General features: G+C 31.2%; 1 pseudogene across 1 annotated transcript; it reads left to right on the plus strand.

Annotated features, from left to right (window-relative positions):
* The first annotated feature begins 2,907 nt into the window (after nt 1-2,907).
* LOC308352195 (ADP-sugar pyrophosphatase-like) lies at nt 2,908-3,564 on the plus strand (annotated as a pseudogene). Its single transcript has one exon. The product of its transcript is annotated as an ADP-sugar pyrophosphatase-like (transcript).
* Nucleotides 3,565-7,807: the final 4,243 nt, after the last annotated feature.

Here is a 7,807-nt window from a genome sequence, read left to right on the forward strand (position 1 = left end):
TTAGTTAACTTTCATTGAACGAAAATATTCATAGCCCATTAAATAAGATATCAATCCATCCAATCCAAATAAGCCCATTAAATAAGATATCAATCCATCATTAGGGTAACATTACAGCTTGACAGAGTACACAAAATGAGTAGAGAAATTTTAGTTATGAGCTTAAATGCAAAGAATTTGAGTAAAATAATGACAAATTGAAGTCAATAATGTTTAGATAAAATAATTCATCATGAACAACTAACATTTGTTCCAAAAGTGCATGGTAAAAAAAATAAGCATAGTTAAGGCCAAAAAAAAAAGTATTTTATGAATTTGAGTGAAATTGAAAATAGAAACTTAAGTGAAACTGGACTACAAGAAAAAATGCCTAAATATGATAGAGAAACTTTACCAAGATCTAATTGTACATGTCATAATAGAAGTAAAGCACTTGTGAATATCAAAACCAGGTATAAGGCATTGGTGCCTCTACCTAACAGGATCTTTTTATCATGTTCTAAATTTTCTAGCCAGTTTGATAAGAATAGAAAATTGAATTAGTAGTCTAGATACCATATAAAAAGAAAAATTATTATGAATAGCAGAACTTTAGAAAACCTAAATGTCTGGACACAGATTAAACCATCTCAGGTGACACATGCTTCTTTGCACCTCCACCTATCATGTCGGCTATTCTGGGGATACAAAGATCTCTCCAAGGGATTTCTTATAGGCTTTGGCAGTATTAATTAAATATACAATATTGATGGAAAGAAGGAAAAAATCTCTGAAATATGATTCATGAAATATGTTTCATGATATCATGAAACAGGTGATAATACCATGCCTAAAAGCAAGAGTAGTCATTTATTTTATACAAAAACACTTTAAAATATTGTTTCAATATAGCTACTCCTACACTTAAAGCTCAGTCAAAAAATAAAACACCTAAAATATTTAGGGAATTAAAAAGGCAATTTTTCTGTCAGTTTTCTGCAATTTTCAAACAAGAATTTTTAAGATATATCTGGAATTCATATTGTTTATAAAGATAATTACTTCTTTAGTTTTAAATGAAATTCCATTAACTTAAAAAATTCTCCCTAAAAATGTAAAAGAAAACTTAAAAACAAACAAAAACCAAAAAAAACAATTTAACCACATCAATTACATTTCAGTTTAACATACCAAAATCTACACATAAACACAGTTTATCATAGTGCTCACAATATTATGATATTTCCATTTTATCTGCACTAAGCCACTCTTATTTTTCTATATGCTCTTCATAGTCATTATATTTAATGCAGTATAATGGTTCACAATGTTGATGTATTTAACACTTTCATGTTAAATAATTACATTATTTTTAATTTTTAAAATTTTATCTAGTATGTACCATTAACTACCATCTTTATGATAATTTACTTTTTTATTTCCAATGAACTATTTATTTAAAATAGGAAAAGGATAAAAATAATTTATTGAATTATTACTTTTATAAAAATAAATTATAATATCAATAAGAAAGAACATCTTATGATTTTTTCTATATGACATTAGTTTTATAAAACTGTTATAGAAAAAAATGTTATATAGTTTGTAAATCCTTCTTGTGAGGAATATGTATACTATTTTCACTGCAAGATTTCTTAAATTAGATAACTTTAAAAATCTGTACTTTAGGTAGCATAAAATGGTATGTCAAGCTGGTGTTAATTTTCATTTTTTATTATTAATGTTAAATGAACATCAATGCTTTTTACTTTCAGATCCTTTGGGATATGAATTTGAAAATTATTTTAGGTTGTTTATTATTATAGTTAGACAAATTACATTTTCCTAAATATCTAATTGGGTTCATCCAAAGTCAGTTGCCTTTTCCTAGACAAATGAATTATTAAACCAAAGATTTGAATAGGCAAAAATGATCTGCCTAATAATCAGTATTACTTTAAAATGCATTTTGTTTTGTTCATTGGACCCTTTTTGAATTTTTACTTCTTATCTGTAGAGCATGAACATGTTTCTTACTAAAGGATGCATGTCTCTTTGGAATTAGATTCTTTAAGGAATATGACATTTTAATGAGTATGACATATGAGCCCTTCCTTACAAGCCTAATTTTCAACAGATCAAGTTAAATTAAATTAGAGAGACAGGTACCGTATGGTAAGGTACCTAGGAGAAATTACAGTACACTGCTACTCTTATTGTAATGATTTTTTTGCCCATTCCTATAAGAAAAGAAGACGAAATAAGGAATCATTATGAACAAAGAAGAAAGCATGATAGAAGACATTATTAGGTTTAACTAAACCTATCCTCTTGTGCTCTTCTAATTTAATCATTTGTGAAGGGCTAATATGACTAGAATATAGTAAAATCATATAGAATATTAAAAAAAAAAGGCTTGGTCTTATATCTCCAGTGTTTCCAGCTCATTACTGCCAGAATTATTTTAAAAGATAGAAATCTGCTTTAAAAATGCAGAAGACCTTTGTCTGATTTTAAGTAACCTTACCTATCTCAAGTGGTATGAATCTCTTCCTCAGCTATTCTTATACCAGACTACGGACGCAAAACTCTCCAGATCTCTCTCATTTCTGAAAAGGTCATGCCTCGAGGCTTTGCATTTTGCAGATTCTTCTTAGGATGTCCTTTCCCATCTGCACAAGTTTCCTATTCCTCTTCTAAAAAACTACCACAAATTTAGTGGCTTAAAACAACACAAATAATTGTCTTACGATTCCAGAGAAGACTAAAAATCGTTTGGCAAGATTCAGAAAGGCTTCCAAGACTTTGCCTTGGACTCGTCCTTTCTTTTTTCATTCTCTTTCCCAAAAGAGCACCTTTCCCTTTGCCCTAAACCTCGGTCATGAACTTCCTCCCTGAGAATGGTGAGGACTAACCGGAAAGTGGACAATGAAAAACCAAGAACCAACCAATTCTGAAAATACTGAACAGACTATTATTTCAGAGGAGTTAATTTCAGAAGGAAAAGGGGTCGAGCTTGAAAAAAAAAAAAAACAATGTACATGGGTCTTACTGGTAAAACAAGAACTTGGGCACCTGTGAGAAGTACAGCCAGGAGAGGGCATTTGGATGATAGTATGGCAGTTGTCTCAGCACTGCAAAGAACTCTTCATGATGAATGTGCCCTTCTGGGAAAACAGTTTAATCTGCCACTGGGAAGCTAATGCCTCGAATTCCCCAAAGGTCTCATAGATGATAATGAAAACCCAGAAGCAGTTCCTTTTCTGGAGCTTGAGAAAGAAACTGGCTATGAAGTTGATGCTGACCATTCTCCAGCTGAATGTATAGATCCAGGAATGTGAAACTGTCCATGCACTTCCTGACAGTGACTTAATAAAGATGTTGCTGAAAATTTAAGACCTCCAAAGCCAAAGCATGGAGACTTTGCGAAAGGGGTGTCTTTACCAAAAAAATGATCTGCTAAAGAGACTTAATGCTGTGATAGCTGAAGAACATCTAACGATGGATGCCAGAGTCTAGTACTATGCTCTGAAGCTGACACATACAAACACAAAGCCATGTAAAGTGTCCTTCCTGAAATTTTAAGGCCAAAGGACAGTGGTCATATTTTTGTAAATGGGATCACCAGACCTCCTTCACTGACACTTTGTATTCAGCTTAGTTTAATGCAGATTTGAAATTATCTTTTTTTTCATTAAATTAAAACAACAGAGAATGAAAAAAAAAAATCCACAAGTGGATTGTCTGAAATAATGACAGAACATAAATATTAGATGCTGGGGAGAAGCCAAAAAAAAAAAAAAAGATGAGATCATGTTCAAGGAATTCTTTGTCAAATCTGGTTCAGTGCTAAGCTAGCATTGAAAACAGAGCCGTTGTGGGAAAGATGTTCGATTCTAGTAGACAAGGAGGTGTACTGCCTCTGAAGTGAAAGGGAAGTTAATGGGAATAAGAGACATCTGTGTCATTCTAGGATTTTTGCTTAAAAAAAAGTTGATGAAGAATGGGAACAGAGCCCTATGATCAGTTTGAGTATAGGAAGGTACCCAGACACCCAGTTTTAAGGCAGAGAGGTATTTCGCAACTTGAAGGAATGGAAGAAATCACTAGCATCTTCTGAAGGTATATAAAAGTAAGCACATATTCTAAACCACCTCTTTTTCATGGATGCTGGCAATGGGAAACAGAAAACATTTACCTATAATAGGAACCCTTGAAGACAAGTTAGTCCTCTGAGACCCTAATTCATAGAAAGCTACTTATGAATGACATTTGGAATTGCCTCTTATACTGAACACTTTTTTCTACTCATTTGTTTATCTAACCCAATAGACCATGTTACCAGGCTTAGATGATTATTCGCCATCAGACTTCATTTTTTAACAATTAAATCTCACTTTCTAGATGTATTTGAACTTCACTGTAGTTCACGATTCCTAAAATTGACTATAAAACAAGGCCATGCTTCTACTGTTATTTAATTTATAGTGCCAGATTCAGGCTCCTGCAAGGAGACTGAAACCAGTCAGGCTTTTTTAGACAGCAATCTGAAAATAGTTGAAAAAAGATCTTTAAGCTTTTTCCTTGTGTCAAACCTGGTGCTTTACCCCACGCAGTTCCAAGACCTGTTTGCACCTAAGACTACTTAACTGTGGTCATCTTCTCTGCCCCAACACTTATAATTCCAGCGGGCTTCTTACTTTTTCCAAAGAAGAAGTAGTAGCCTAGGGATGATTTCACATACTGTGGACAATGGTCCAAACAAATAATTGACCAACCAAGAAAAAATAAAACTTTTTAAAGTCAAATATTTTACCTGTTTGCAAGGTAAATAGGGTTCTCTTAAAATTTAATAATAGTCTATGGCCTATTAACAGAGACTTCTGAGTAGAACGGTTTTACTTAGGTAAGCAGATCACATAAAAATTAATACTAACTCTTTAAACTACAATTGAAGTAACTTCTTTTGACGTGGTTTGAATATAGCAATGCAAGGCTACAGGATCAGACATAATCAACATTAGCTTTGCATATGAACCAAGAAATTATTACTTAATAAATTAAGTGCACTTTAATTACAAAGTTCAAAACATTACATCATATTTGTAAGTATGTGGCTGTCCTTTATCATGACATTTGCTTCGTAGCATTTCATTGAATCTATGAGTCACCACTATTGTATATGCCACTAAGAGCAAAGACATTATGCTTTTTAAAATATGGCAGTATTATTTATTTTGCTTTAAAATTGTATTTCCTATTTTTTTTAAAACATGTTTTGGTGGTTAAACATAGATTATAAATTAAAAATACATTATATTTTATATATGTTAAAATAGAATATAAGAAAAATCAATTGGCTATGGTATGCTTAAAATTTTTCACATCCTAAGACAAACTCATCAGAATAACTTTCAATTCTTAATCATTAATATCTATTTTTTCCACATAACACTATTTTCTCAAGAAAGTTTCTGATTCAGTGTTTCAAAAGCTTGCTTTCTTTCTTTTTTCTTTCTTTCTTTTTCTTTCTCCCTCTCCCTCTTCTCCCACCCCCTCCTCTTTCTTAGTATTATATCCCTAAAAAGACATGTTAGATGAGTTGGAAATAAAAATCAAGGTAGAGAAGGGAGAAAAACAAATGAACAAACAAACAAAAGGACTAAATAACTGAATGGAAAATGCTGAAAAAAATTAGTCACCTAGAAGATTGAGCCAGAGATCTCTTCCTGAAATGAGTGCAACATTACAAATATAAATAATATATTTGAGAAAAATTAAAATGCTGGTAATGTTAAAAAAAAATCTCAGCACCATCAAATAGGAGTCACAAAAGGAGATAAAAGAGACAGGAGGTAGATATAAGAAATAATAGAAAAACATTTGCTAATTTTGAAGAGACAGATTATCAAGTTTAGGCCCAATGAGTATCAGAGAGAATGTGTAGCTACCTAACATCTTTGTAAAATTTTAGTACCAAAATTCAAATTTTAAGAATGAAAAAAATATACATCTATAAGAAGTTGGAACTTAAAATAGATCAGTCTAAACCATAAAACTAGAAGAAAACATAGGCAATCATTTCTTTGACATCAGCCATAGAAACATTTTTCTAGATACATCTTCTCAAACAGGGGAAAAAAAAGGAGAAATAAACTGTTGGGACTACACCAAAATAAAAAGCTTTGGCACAGTGAAAGAAACCTCGACAAAATGGCAAGGGAAACTGCTGAAGGGGAGAAGATATTTGCAAAGGATATATCCAATAAGGGGTTAATATCTAAAATATATAAAGAACTTACACTACTCAACACCAAACATGAATACTGTGATTAAAAATGAACAAAGGATCTGAATAGATAATTTTCAAAGAAGACATACAAGTGGCCAGTAAACACATGAAAATATGTTCATCACTCATCATCAGGGAATTGCAAACCAAAACAACAATGATATATCACCCCACAACTGTCAAAATGTTTAAAATCAAAAACACAAGAAATAAAAAATGTTGGCAAGGATGTATAGAAAAAGGAATCCTTGTGCACTCTCGGTGGGAATGCAAATTGGTGTAGCCACTGTTTAAAACAGTATGGAGTTTCCTTTAAAATTAAAAAAATAAAATTATCATATGATCCAGTAATTCCATTACTGAGTATTTATCCAAAGAGTGTGAAAATACAAATTCAAAAAGATATATACTCCTCTATGTTTACTTCAGCATTATTTACAATGCCAAGATATGGAAGCAGCTCGTGTTCATCCAGGGATGAATGGATACGTATGTGGGGTGTGAGTTTGTAAAGAAATATTTTTCAGTCATGAAAAAGAATGATATCTTGCCATTTGCAACAACATGGATAGACCTAGAAGGTATAATGATGAATGAAAAGATAAGTAAAATAAGTCAGATAGAGAAAGAAGATACCCTATGATTTCATTTATATGTGGGATTTAAGAAACAAAATAAGCAAACATACAGATTAAAAAAAAAAGAGAAAAAATAAACAACAACTACAATTTAAATACAGAGAAAAATGTGGTGGTTACCTGAGAGAAGGAGAATGAGATGGGTGAAATGGATAAATGGAATTAAGGATACATTTATCATGATTAGTACTGATAATGTATTGAATTGTTGACTCATTATATCATACACCTGAAACTAATATAACATTGTATGTTAATTATACTTCAATAATTTTTTAAATGCTAATAAATAAATAAATATATAAAAATATATCATGATCAATTAGGGCTTATTAAAGAGATACAAAACCCTTAGCAAACTGAGAACAGAAGAAAACTTCCTTATAATAGCATCTGAAATTTCTATAGTGAATCAGAATTAATGATTAATTAGTATAAATATATTTATACATTATTTTAAATAAATTTATTGCTTATGACAGCAGGTCAATAGCTAGAAAATTTTCTTTTGGAAGATATAAGTTGATTTCATAGTTCTATACTAAATAGTTCAGTGAGCTAAGAAAATAGAAATATTTTAGATGATCAAAGATTAAGAAAGTTTTTTTTTAACTATATATATATTCCTAAAAGAATATAGTGAGGTACTTCAACGAAACAAAATAAATTTAAGAAAATTAAAATAGAAAATGAAAAAAAAATAGTAAACAGAGGAGAAGGAATTAAAACTTACAATTCATTCCAAGTAATTGCTAGTAATTTTTGTTAAAAAAAATTAGTAACAAAATGGTCCTTAAAATTTGCAGTAATTTCAGGGGACCTGGATGGCTCAGTCAGTTAAGCCACTGTCTTCAGCTCAGACGGTGATCTCAGGGTCTTGGGATGGAGGCCCCAGGTC

Source organism: Martes martes, assembly GCF_963455335.1.
Source record: "Martes martes genome assembly, chromosome: 11".
NCBI lineage: Eukaryota > Metazoa > Chordata > Mammalia > Carnivora > Mustelidae > Martes > Martes martes.